At 42.2% G+C, this 13,879-nt stretch overlaps 1 pseudogene; it reads right to left on the reverse strand.

Moving 5' to 3' along the window:
- Positions 1–319: 319 nt before the first annotated feature.
- Positions 320–13,663, reverse strand: LOC118562308 (annotated as a pseudogene).
- Between the last annotated feature and the right edge of the window lie 216 nt (positions 13,664–13,879).

Genomic DNA, 13,879 nt, shown 5'->3' on the forward strand with positions numbered 1-13,879 from the left:
ACAGGATCAAGAGCACGCAGGCTAAATCACTGTGAGGAACACTCTGGTGAAGAAGTGCTGGCGCCGGCTCCTCTTTCTCCTCCTGCTGCTGTTGAGGGCTGATGGAGAACACCTGTGCCTCACCCAGCCAACCATGCTCACTGGACGCCATTTAGTGGAGGAAGCAGAAGAAGAAGACTACAACCAGAGGGAAAAAGTCTCCTAGAGCCTGAGACAAATGTTTGCAAGCATGTCTCAGCCAGATGCTAAATGGCTTGTATAGCCAACAGCAGCCAATGTTCTCTATTTCTTCTGTGGGCCCTGAACAGGTCCCCTGTACTCTCATCCTTAGCCAGATCAGGAACAGCCTCCCTGATCCAAAACACAAGTTTAGTGATTAAGTTCTGAAAACTGTTCAGGGAGATATACTAACCCAACATAAGGTGGTTTTAAAATTAAAAGCAGTTATATTTCTAAACTTTAGATAAATTCATTGTTTTAATTCAATGGGTGGTTTTCTTTCCACTGTCGCTTTATGCTTGCTCAGTATGAGGGATTGCAGCAAAGCCATGGACAATGCAGACGACTCTCCCTGTGGCTCTACGCTTCTCCAGGAGTGAATGCTGCTTGTAGGGACTTTGAAGCAATCAACTGGTTCCCTTTATATAGGACATTTTGTGACCAATCTGTATAATATGATTGATTTTGACTTTGTAAAGTTCCTTGGATGACATGTTTCATGAATTGGCGCTATATAAATAAAATTGAATTGAATTGAATTATTCCTTATAAGGTGTTGTTCCTGTGGTGACCATAGACATCATAATACGTAGACGCGTCGTTGGGCGGATTCTGCCTATGCTGCGATGCGTCAGAGCGTCCGCCATGTTAAATGTGGCAAATCTACAGTTACTCAGTCACTTAAACATTATCAGAGGTACTTTAATCTTTAATCTTCGCACAGCACTGCCTCCTCATTGCACATGCAAGGCAGGCGCCTAATCAACGCTGTGATATATATTTGATGTCCTGAACATGGCTAAAGTGTTCTATCAGTTTCATCCAACTTTAACAAAGTTGTCCATCTAGAACTCAGACTTTGCTTCTGCTGTATGGAACAGAAACCATCTAAATAGCCAGATGGATAAGAAGTTAAGATGCCATCATACAACCAAGGTGTAACATTTACTGTAAACCTTAGTAAAAACTTTATCACAGAGTGGTGTACACGGTTCCCTATCTTCTAAGTAAATCTTGTTTTATTTTCTTTTACTTTCTAAGCAAATTATTTTCTAAATGAGTGAATGAAATGCCACCATGAAAACCATTTTGTATGCAAATATTTCTATCATTATTTTTTAGTCCATGAATTTCCCTTTGCTAGTTTTGGGAACTACTTAAATTTAAAATGTCTTCTTTAGTTAAATCAGTTGCTAACTGCTTGTACGCCACATCTGCCTGAATCCTATATTATTGGCCCTGTTCTTTATCTCTAAATATGTATGAAGGAAGCAAAGTTGGGTGAACCCAGGCATATAGACCTGGGTAAAGTGGCTTTGTGAATTTGGCGTTGTAGGTATACAGGTGAATCAGTTGGTTTGAGACAACATTGTAAAATGACAAAGAGCCACCGGACCAATCCAGATACACACCAACTCTGCTGCATCCATCAGCAGGAAGAGGTTGGCTCCATTGCTTATTATCATAGCGTGACTCAACGATATCGTGGAAAACACCAAAAGACCAGGATTCCATGTTCTTTCCAAAGGGATCCTGAGTATTCTTTTCACTCCTTGGCATGCCATAGTATGCAAGAGCTACCCCAACCGATTCAGGATGTGTAAAGCCCAACTCAACCTCAAAGTAACAGCATCCTGTCAGCCCCTGCTGGCACAGAACCTGATTACAGTCTTTAAATCTCCAGGGGTTTTCGTCATACTGCTGCTGTGAGGTTCCACAAGTTGCCTTAGTGTTTTCATCAGATAGTACAAGCCAGTTGTTGCATGTGTCTGGATCCAAGGTCAGATTGCAGTAGTCTGGTTGATAGAAAAAGAGATAATCTGTTACTTCCTTTTCACATTTGTTCATGTTTAATCAGCAGAAGTACACTATTTCTTGTCTAATATGCATGTAAAACTAATTTAAACAATCTTTTTTATGAATAACCTTTTTACAGATAGCTACACTCTTGAATAGAAAATGGCCTTACACCATGCAAGATCTCTTCGGTCCAACTGAGCTGTCACATTAGGAACTTCAGGCCGTGAGAAGTCTTCAGTTTTTAGAAGCCCGTCTCTATACTGGTAGATGGTGGCTCCGTTGAATTTTGCATTCGGAAGAGCTGCTACAACGAAACAAATCTGCTGCTGCCTTTCAGTCGTTTGGAAGCTGAACTGAACTCATTGACCTTTTTCCTCATGTTGGTTACAACTTCATCTGAGAAGAACCACTGGTCTCTAGTGGATGGAGGCACGGAGGGTTGAGGTTCTGTCTTATCTTTACTGAGATAGTTGATCATCTGGTCCAGGAAGGGGTCATCAGTTTTCACAGAGGTAAAAACAAAGCAGAAGACATCATCTACGCCTGGAGCTAGAACCTTTTTGTCCAGGTTGTTCTTATCTGAGCCAATCTGGATTCCCTCCATAATCCCCACACAAGACCTAATGACATTAATTTCTCTCTCTGCATTATCTAACCAATTATGTAAACTTTTGGGACTAAACAGAGAATTCTCTTGCTGATCAAGGAGGTTTTCCAAAGATGTTTCATCTTCTTTACCTTCACGAATGAGAGGAATCTTCTCCTGCATTGTTTGTCTGAGCATTTCTATGTTGTCTTTACACAGATCTTCAAAAATAATCAACTTTCTATGAATCTGTGGAAAAATCATTACTTCTTTCTCTTGCTGAGCCTCACTGCATCTCATTTCTATTTCTCTAAAACTTTCCAAAAAAATTCTAGCCTTTCTGAGTAAACCAAAGGAAATCTGTCCCTTCAGCTCAGCTGCTGTTGGCTCAAGGTCCTTCAGAGGAGTCAGCCAGACTTTAAGAGGAACTGCATGTTCTCCGTTTTTACAAAGATCTGGAAGCTTGGCGTAGGTCTTCACTGCATCTTCAAGTGTCACAGGGTTCTTGTCAAGAATAAAATCACCATAAAATTTACAGGTGAATTTACTGGATGCATCTTTTTCTTCTTCACTCAGCTGTAATTGTGCTTTGCCCTCAACATCCAATAATGGAATTTTCTTGATCACAGCATGCATGGTGCCCTCAATGGTCTGAACACTGTTTGAATCTAACTTCTCACTGTCAAACACAAAGAAAGCATTTGCCCCATAAAGGATGCCTGTGACTACATGTGTTGCACTGGTTTTTGCTGTATAATCCCTAACCCGAGAGTCCTCAACTTTTAGAGAAGACAGAGACAGCCCTTTGTATTCAGTTGTGGCTTTGTATTGAAAGATGATTCTGCTCTGGTTCTTGAATTGCTTCTTGTCATTGAGATAAGCTGCAGATCCTTCAACCTCAACCAGACCACCCAAAAAACTGGCTTTGACAGATGCATTCAGATCCAGCAGAGAAGACTTGGATTCAAAGGAGTCAGAGACACTAATTTCACAGGAACTGCTTCTCTGAGTCTGTCTGATGTTGTGCTTGTTGATAGTTTCTCTGTCCCACAGAGTGAAACCTTTAAAAAAAAAAAAAATAATATTCACTCAAAGTTACCATGAAAACATTCTAATGTATACCATTCAAGTTGGAGGCAGACACTCAATAAATGTCCATTGGACTGCACTATGTGTTACAGTGAGCAAAGACTTGACTATAATTTTCAGTTCTACTGTAACCTCTAGAGAAGCGTTGGGTATAGGGCAGGGGTCGGCAACCCGCGGCTCCGGAGCCGCATGCGGCTCTTTCGTGCATCTGATGCGGCTCAGCTGTTGAAAACAGTTATGTTGCGGAGCTGTGTACCTCATGCAGGCAGTCGTCAATGCTGGCTGACGAACACTCCTCACCAGTTGGTGGCAGTAATGCGCACTGAAAAGATGTTTGCCAACTGCCAATAAACTCAAGAAGAAGAAATAATACTTGCTGAGTGGCTGCAGAGCGAAATAAACACAGTGAGCACAGAGAAGGCAGCATTTTCAGATGCTGTTTTTTTGTAGTAAATTCTACAAATGACAAGGGGACCACGGTGACACAGGACCTAAAATAACATGGAGTCATTGATGAGGGTGAAGAGAGCTAAACAGCAGGGTAAGAGTCATTTCTATATCTGACGTTTGTTCATTTTCAAAGTGAGGAAAAGCGAACAGCGCTTGGCTCAAGGCTGTGATCGGAGTCCTGCACGGCTGAAGTCGAGCTTCAGGTGCCGCCTGAACGTCTGATAGCTGTTAGCTTGTTAGCTGGTTAATGACAGGAGCTCGTTTACGTGCATAACTTTCCTGGATGTGGTAAAAATGTGTTCGGATTAAAAGAAAAGTATTCTGAAAGTACCGTTTATATGGGATGAAAATCAAATAATCCAACCATGACGTGCGTTTACTCGCACCAAGCTTTATTCAAAATAAAAACTCTGACATTAGCAGAGTCGATGATTTCCATAAAACAACAGTAAAAGTTTTGTACTTTGTACGAAAAAAAACAAAACAAAAAGGCAAACATGCGTTGGTTCTGCTCCGGGTCCATTCTGTCGCAAAAAAATGTGTTATATGCAGTGTGATTTAATTTAAATTTTCAAAAGGGTTTTATGGCTCCCAGTGTTTTCTTTACTGTGTGAAACGGGTCCAAATGGCTCTTTGAGTGGTAAAGGTTGCCGACCCCTGGTATAGGGTAACTAGACTGTACCAATATTGTGCAAGGCTATATTACAGGAGTTCATTTTAGAATTGTGAATAATAGGTTTCTTTAATATTGGATTTGCTTCTCTGCACCTAAAAAACTCTCCGTGCACATCTCTAAACTGCTCATTTTATTAATTTTATGTCAATTCAAATTATTCATATAGCAGCAACTCACATAATGTCATCCTAAGGCTGTCTTCCAGCAGCCTAAGCCTATAGCTGCATAACTATAGAGATAGCTCAGGGTAACATGAGCCACTCTAACTAGAAGCTTTGTCAAAAAGGAAAGTTTTAAGTCTAGTCTTAAAAGTAGACGGGGTGTCTGCCTCACGGACCAAAACTGGGAGTTGGTTCCACAGGAGAGGAGCCTGATAGCTAAAGGATCTGCCTCCCATTCTACTTTTAGAGACTCTAGGAACCACCAGCAGACCTGCAGTCTGAGAGCGAAGTGCTCTGTTAGGAACATACGGGGTAATCAGAGCTCTGATATATGATGGAGCTTGATTATTAAGGGCTTTATGATGAAGGGAAGCTAAAATTGGAGAAATATGATCCCTCTGGTTAATTTTCATCAGAACTCTTGCTGCAGCATTTTGGATTAGCTGAAGACTTTGAAATGCATTTTGTGGACTTCCTGATAGTAAAGAATTACAATAGTCCAGCCTTGAAGTAACAAATGCATGGATTGGATTTTTGTAGCATAACTCCATCCCATTTTAACATTACCATATGAACCCCAGATAGTTGTTTAGATACACAAGGACACTTTTAAGTCATTTTCATGAACCTATTACACACACGTGCTCTACTAATGCATTTTAGCTCTTCAGGGTTTTACCCTCAAACATGACAAAAGCTGTTCCTGACTGAATTACAGAAGCTTTAGCTCTGCTCCAACAAAATGCACCTATTGGCAGACCACTTCTAAATTTCTTTAGAAATTTTACAGTGTTCGATTTACTTTTCACTTATAGCCATCAATAAAAATGCATGTGGCCCAAACGGAAGCATGCACCCCCATAATGCATATATTAAAATGTGGGGTTCTGTGCTATTACTTCTGGTGTGACTCTGATGTACCATGGTAATGTTATACCCTAAGAACTGCAGCCAAATCTGCCATAGGAATGATTGGGGAAATAAATGCTGAGATATGTTTTGGCAACAAGAAAAATCATTTTACATCTCCAGTCTCCGTCCTTCACATATAAAATTTACATGAAAACAAAGGAAAATGTGTCCTATATCATACAGTGTTAAAACCTCTAGCGTTGTAAAACAGTTGTGTCCACATACTTCACTTTTGAACACAATCACCTGCATGTGTTTGTCCTTCAGAATCTTATGTGCCAACTTATTTTAAAGGTGTCATCATTGGCCTGATGCTTTTGTGCAACACGATCATCTGTGACATGTTTTAACCTCACAGAATGAACATTGGAACCTGCTTTAAGCAAACAGCAATATTCCATTTTCAGGATTATAGTGCAAATAGAAACAGAACGTAGTTATGTTTTTGAAGCTCTTCAAGGTCCTACTTTCAAACCAGACACATGCAGAGCCCAACTGATCCACAGAACCTTTTGGTTCTTCAGAAATGTTCTAAATTTAATTACAACTAAGTTAAATTCGTGGAGATAGGTTAATATTTGTTTCAGACACTGTAGCTATTTGTATTGATAAATATTGATTTTCATAGTTCCACCAAGGGGAATGTTCTCTCTACATTTGACCCAGCAGTTAGGGAGCAATGTGCTGCACCGGTAGCAATCCGTGCTCGAAGGTCTTTGGATCCAGACTGAAAGACTGAGTTTCAAGCCATCGACTTTTGTGGCATCTCCAAAAGTAAAACAGCCAGTTCCCTGTACACCTCATTATGTTTTAACTGAGCCTTGGATAAATTAAACTTTCCAGAATGGATACGTAGGCTCACATGTCCAAATACTTTTCTGGCTTGATCTGTTTGAAGCTGAAATGTGTCACGTTACCTGTGATCAGCTGGTCTTTGTAAGCATTATACAGCATGCCTAAAGAGAAAGGCTGACCCAAAGCAGACACCTGCACTTGATCTGAGGACATGTCTTCAACCTGGGAAAGGAGAAAGACAGTGAGTGTAAATTAATAAATGCACAAAAATAAAACTGAATAGAAAAAGCAAGCAAAAACAGAAAAAAACTAAAATCAGTACAACAGTTTTATCTCTGGACTTAAGCATAGCCCCTTAGTAGGGATTTCATTACCTGGTGAAGGTTAATTGGTCACCTAAAGACGGGCATACACTGTACGAGTTTTTCAGTCGCCGTACTTATATACATCTTAAACTGCACGACGGAACCACGGGGTTTAAAAGTTCACAGCTCACGATCTGTGTTCTCACACTGTACAGCCCGACGCTCGGATGCGACCTGAGTGCTCACACTGTACGTCTGAGCCAAAGGTAGATAGAAGAAGACTTTTTTTTTTACTTTTAACAAAAATTTATTTACAGAACATCAAAAACATAAAAAAAATTTAGTTAAAACCAAGTGTCATTTATATAAAATACTTAAATAAGGAGCTTGTTAAATTGGAGTTCTCCTTATTTAGACATGTTGCATAAAATCTTATTAAAACCCCACAACTGCATAAAATCATCCATGTTTTGTGTGGCTCTGTGGAAGTGAAAGTCCAGCCTAATCCTGGCTTTAACGTTGCACTTCCACAGAACCACAGCATCAAGATGGTGTCCCTGTGAAATCAGGGTCCAGTTGAACGTCTGGAAACGGGTCTGTCGGGTCAGGCTCACATTGTCCAGTGGAATGCAGCTGCAGCAGATGTCTTTCTTTGGCTGTAATCCTCTCCTTCACCCGATCGAGGAAGCGCCGTATCAGCCTGTCGGACTGGACCTCCAGCAGTGAATCCAATGCCTGGATGTTGCTCAAATCCGGTCCAGCTGCTTCCACCAGCCTTCTCACAGTCGCTGTGCCGGACCTGCACAACGTCTCTGACAGACCCGGCAAAGTACCGTCACAGACGTCTTGTCTCGCTTCGTACACCAGAGGTTCTTCTAAAAGCCAATGCAGAGAATTGTACGTTTTGGATCTGTGTAATGTAAAAAGAGCACATGACTTGAAAACGCTCTGATAAAAAAATGCCTTTTCTTGGTCAAGTGAGACCAAGGCTGTCTGCAGACCCAGACAGCCTTGGTCTTGGTGGATGATCTGCTCCATTGCTCCTCTCATCCTGGCTGCCAGGGCCTTGGAGAGAAATTTATAATTGGTGCACAGAAGGGACACAGGGCGCCAGTTCTTCATCTCCTGCAAGTTCCCTTTTTTTGGCAGGAGAGTGATGACTGCCCTGCGGCAGGACGTCAGGAGCAAACCGGCTCTCGTTAAATATTCGCTCTTGAACAATGAAGAGTAAAACCCCACAGCCCTCTCCCTGATCTGACCCGGCTCACTCAATTGCTGCCCTGTGTCCGACAGCAGAGAATGGATCAACTTCCGCTGCCTGCACTTCTTCTCCAAGTTAAAGAAAAAGCTGGATGACGTATCCATCTCTGCGATGTTCTGCATCCGAGACCTAACCAACACGCATTGAACTCTTGTGTCCAGCAGGTCTGCTAAGACTAGCCTTTTAGATTTGAGAGCTTCAAAATGCTCCCTGTTTCCAGTGGAGTCACACAATCGCTCTAATTCCACAATGTTCATCTCCAGATCCTTTATAGATCCGATGAGGTCACGAGTAACATTAACAGTGTGCTGCTGACACAGCAATTTTATCTGAATTTTATCTTTGCCGTAGTCCCACCACTGTTGCAGATAAGTAAAATCACTCTTCTGTTGTCTAAAACCAGTCCAAAAATAACTCAGAATCTCCTTAAAACCTTGGTCATAAGTTAAATCTGAGTTAAGGTAAAATGTTTCTAATAAGGCCTGGAGCCTGGGTGCATCCTCCTCGATACGTCCACCAGGCCATGTGATGAGACCAGCTGCCGCAGGGCGTGCTGAGCTGCTACATGCGGCTCTGCATTATTAAAATGACTTCCCCCTTCCATTCCTTTTTCCATTCCGTCACATTTGAATTATCACTGTGAGCTTCCAATATATACAAAACATTTATTGTTTTTATGGTTAAGTGTCTGGTAGACCATTTGACGTTTTAAAGCCTCTCTAGCCCGATTGAGATTGAGGGATGCTATTTTAAAAGTGTCCATTGTGGGTGAAAAAAATTAAGGCAACACACTCAAAGGCTATACAATATAATAATAATAACACAATGTTAGTGCGTGCCATTAAGTTAAAGTTGCTTTCTCACTTTAACCATTATCTTTTTCAGTCTCAAAATCTCTTGATCAGTGAAGCCTGATTCCTCCTGTTTCCTGACATAATATCTGGCTGAGGCATAAAACAGTTTACCAATACCACACACCATATAACCCTCATTGGTCTTCACACAACCCTCACCTTCAGCAGTGGCAGAATCTCCTGCCACCGCAGCAGGTTCTTCTCCATCAGCGGTGGGCGCTCCCAGTTTCTGGCTGAACATCAGCAGGGCCTTGCTCCGCTGGCTGAGGCGGAGCTGGTCCAGCCTTGTTTGGGCACATTCTAAAAATATGACCCTCTTGTCCACCTCCAAAACATTTTAAATTTGATGAGGTGGCAAACAAGATATATTCAAAATCATCGATTTTTACATTGAACCTTACATTAAATTCCTCATTTCTCTTGAGGATCATGTAAAGTTGTCTCCTGTGGGAGACTAACATGCTTTAACAGTGGTGACTTACATCCAGAAAGCATTTTTTCACAGGGGACACCACCTTCCCATGTCTGGACAACTCCCTAACCAAAAACTCATCCGTGATAAAAGGTGGCATGTTGGACAGCATGATTTTGGTTGCTTGCAACATGAGTGGTGACACCTGTAAAAATAACCCACCAACAGAAATCCTGGCCTCGACCAACTGTTGAGCGTTCTCCACTTTTCCACAAACAATGCCACAGCCCCATTCATGCGGGCTGCAGACTTGATGGACCTATGTCCAATAGACCAGTTCATTGTTATTGTTTTGATGCGGGTTTTTTGCGCATGCGCGCCGGACTGGTAGGCAAAAGGCGAACACAATGGCGGACGCAAACAGAGAAACTGACGAGTTCTCCACGTATTTTTCTTCTTTAGATAACGTATCACAAGATCGTTTCAAGAGTAAGTTGATGGTTGATGGTATCAGATTGCCAGATCCACACAGCAAAAGCCTGAAGGGACGGAGCGAGTCTGTGAAATGCTGGCCAAGGGATCCGTACCGCAACATACAGCTGAATTATAAACACGCAGGCCAGTACAAACGAGAGAGCATGAAAGCCCCTGAAACCACTGGACGGCTGCAATTATTTTATATCAGGAAGAAGGCTCCAGCAAACGCCCGCGACGCCATGAGGGATTAAGCGGGTCAGAAAATGGATGGATGGATGTTCAGACATGTTTGTTTAACAGCAGAAAACAGCGTCGGACACAGACCGCGCCTCAGCAGAGAGGAAGACACGCCCGGTAGGTTAAAAAAAACATTGTTCACTACGGATTATTTTGGTGTTTTTGTCTAATTAAAATGGGTGGGGGTGTCACCGACATTGCAGCGTAAACACAGACGTAGTAGCGCGCGTAAACAGGGGCGTAATGCAGCCGCTGTCGAGTGAACATTATTGCACACTGATTGCACCAAGAAAACTAAAATGATGCGGCGTGCTGCTGCTGCTGCGGCCCCGTCTAGCGATCGCCACCTCCCCTCCGCCGCTATTTAAGTAGTAGAACAATGACCAGTGCAAAATTAGGTTGTATTTACTGGAGATGAAGTGTAGACTGCAAATTCTGCCGTGGTATGATGGCTCCCCCAGTCCATTGGGAGTGTCTGCCTGTGCTCTTTTCATTGAACATATCCATTTCTTTCTTCTTTTTTCGGTAAACGACAGAAACGTACATCGGACGATTTGGAATGCCTCTGTGTGCAACCGGGAGCACAACAAGTCATAGGCATGGTTTAGATTCCAAAAATAAACTAACTAAAAGTACGCTCTAATTCACCCGTTTTGTCATGTAGTAGATGTAGTGAACAGTCCTGCTTTTTGCCTACCCGCGGGACCCGGATGTAGTGCTGACGTCACGCATGAACTGGTCTATTACCTCCCCTACTGCCAAACAAACTTCCTCCACACTGCACGGAGAGCCAGCACCCACCTTGATGCCATTTCTCCGTGTCAGCGTGGAGAAACCTCCCACACCCACCACCATGGTGCTAGCAGCTGCTAGCCACCTAGGTAGGCCTGACGGCCACGCCCCAAACCAAACCTGTGAACACTCAAACCAAGTAATTCCAAAAAACAAATAAACCAATAATATAAAAAGCACACCCTGTGAAACACTGAAGAAAGCCAAAATCTATGAAAAAAAGGTACTTTCACTCTCACGCGCTCTCCTCTCTCGTTCATTCACATTCCTCTCACACGAAGACGACGAAAACGACGGAATTGTCGATGGCAATTTTGTGTGCTGAAAGCCCTAAAAAGAAAAGGCGACGACGTATTTGGACAAAGACATGGCTGAGCAAACGTGGCTACTACTTTAATCTTTAATCTCCGCCTCTCTGCCTGTTTGGACGCTTTTTTCTCTGCTCCCTGCTTGCTTGCATTTTCCTGCCTTTTACTTTTTATCTCCTTTTTATCTCTTAACCTAAACCACAGAAAGTTGGATTTAGTTATTTTATTTTACTTATTTTTTGATTTTGATTTTGAAAAGATGCCTTCCTTCACCACAATGGACTTTGACAAGCTTTTAAAGAAGATAGTTGTTATGGAACTGAAAATCTGTCGACTTGAAGTGAATTATGATGTAAACGCCGCGCATGGAAATGAAACAACCCTGCCTGTGATCCCGAACGGTGACCACCAGCCCAGCGACTCAGCGAACAAACAGTTCCCTGAGGAAAATGAGAATCCCTGGACCACTCTGGGTGCAAGACCAAAGGATCAACGAACCCCACACCTAGACAAAGAAAACTGGCAGAGACTACAGAGAGATGTCCCAAGACAAGGGAAACAACAGCGGGCTGTTCTCAAAACAAATGATAGGAGTAAACCTGCTGGAAATGCTGGAACTCTGTTACTAAACAGATTCGCTCCGCTCCAAAATGTGACCCAGGAGGACAAAAATCAGAGGTATGTCAACGATTTTCGTTCTAAGACATCAGAGAAAAGACATGCCACGGGGCCAAGGACCCTGATATTATGCAATGGTTCTGTAAGGGGGATTAAACACTTCTGTAACAAGAAAAACACAGAGGTGTTTATCTTGTTACAGAAATGCTGTGTGTTTAAACCAGGATTCTCCAAAGGCCTCAGAGCCTCAGATCCTCCTCCACGTATCACAGAACACTCTGGTACTGAGGAACTCCAAATTACTTCGCTGTGATACAGATTGGGCCCTGGCCGCACGTTTATCAGACATGACAGTTCCCAGCATCAGCCTGGGCCTATTGCCCGAGATTATGGAATATCTGTGATAATACGTGGCAGAAGTACTAAAAACAAAAGGATAAACAGGAACAAATACTTAAAGGTCATAAACTGTCAGATGCAACCTGTCACAGAGACATCATCTACCACTAAGTCATATAAACTGGGTTTATTAAAAATTAGATCTCTGTCAGGAAAATCCCTTTTAATTAATGACTTCATTATTGACAATAATCTTGATGTAATGTTTTTAACAGAAACATGGCTGCATGAATTTAGTGAAGCAGCTATACTGATGGAGTCGACACCTCCAAACTACAATTTTCTTTGTGAGAGCAGACAGCAAAGGAAAGGTGGAGGAGTAGCAACATTGTTTAATGACTCACTAAAGTGTAAAAAGGTGTTTTTGGGAAAATTCGACTCTTTTGAACATTTGGCTCTCCAGGTAAAGAGCCCGGTACGAACTATGTTTCTGAATGTGTACAGGCCTCCTAAGTCCACATCAAACTTTTTTAAGGATTTTAGTGACCTCCTGTCTGTTTAAACCACTTTCTTTATTTTGACAGGTGGTACCTTCAAGTCATTAGGTTTTCAACACAGGATTGGAAGCACAACCATGAGTAGAATAGTGATGGAAACCTGCACAGCCCTCACTGCAGTGTTGCGTGATGTTTACTTGAAGGTAAATTTCTGTTACAGCTATTTTTATACTGTTTAACGGTTTACTGAAAATTTTCAAATATGTTCCACAAGTTAACCAAAAGTCCTTAATTTATTTCTCCAGTCTTTGTGAAATGTGTTATAAAAACTGTGTTTAAGACTTAAAACATGTTTTCAGAAACTATTTATTTCAATTGACTCTGAGTGGACAGCCATTGTGAAGTTTCCACACTGCTTAGGAGCAATAGATGGGAAACACGTATTCATTCAACCCCCTGGCAATAGTGGAAGCATGTTTTACAACTATAAGTCTAGGTTTTCCATCCTACTTATGGCAGTTGTTGACACAAACTACAAGTTTGTGTATGCAAGCGCAGGGACACAAGGAAGAGTGTCTGATGCTGGAGTGTTTGTTCAGTCTGTCACGACGCCGGACGCACAATCAAGCTGAAATTCGGCATGATTCAAAAAATGCTCGCACGACTGAAGAATCGGCCCGAAAAGGGCAAAAACTCGTGCAGTGTATGCCCGGCTTAAGGAGCTGTAATCTGTCGAGTCAGCAGCAAACTGATTGGTTGTTGGAACCAGATGGACTCTGACCCGGCACACCCTCCATATAAAATACATTCACAGTGTAAACATCAGCTGCTGGTGCTGAAGAAGAAGATTTGCTCACATTTACCAAAATGGAGCCAGAGCCAGAGAAGTGGAGCCACAGTGAAGTCCGTGCTTTGTTGGACCTGTGAGCAGCAGGAGAAAAACAACATGAGGTTGAAACAATGGAGGCAAAAAGTGAGACACCTGAAGCAGGATCATAAAAGGTCAAAGGTCACAATAACCAGAGTGGATCAGATAGGAAGAGCATTAAATGGTTTATTTTACTGAACTCGGTTCTGAGGCGTCAGCAGCT

This window comes from Fundulus heteroclitus, unplaced genomic scaffold, assembly GCF_011125445.2.
Source record: "Fundulus heteroclitus isolate FHET01 unplaced genomic scaffold, MU-UCD_Fhet_4.1 scaffold_852, whole genome shotgun sequence".
In the NCBI taxonomy this organism is placed as follows: Eukaryota; Metazoa; Chordata; class Actinopteri; order Cyprinodontiformes; family Fundulidae; genus Fundulus; species Fundulus heteroclitus.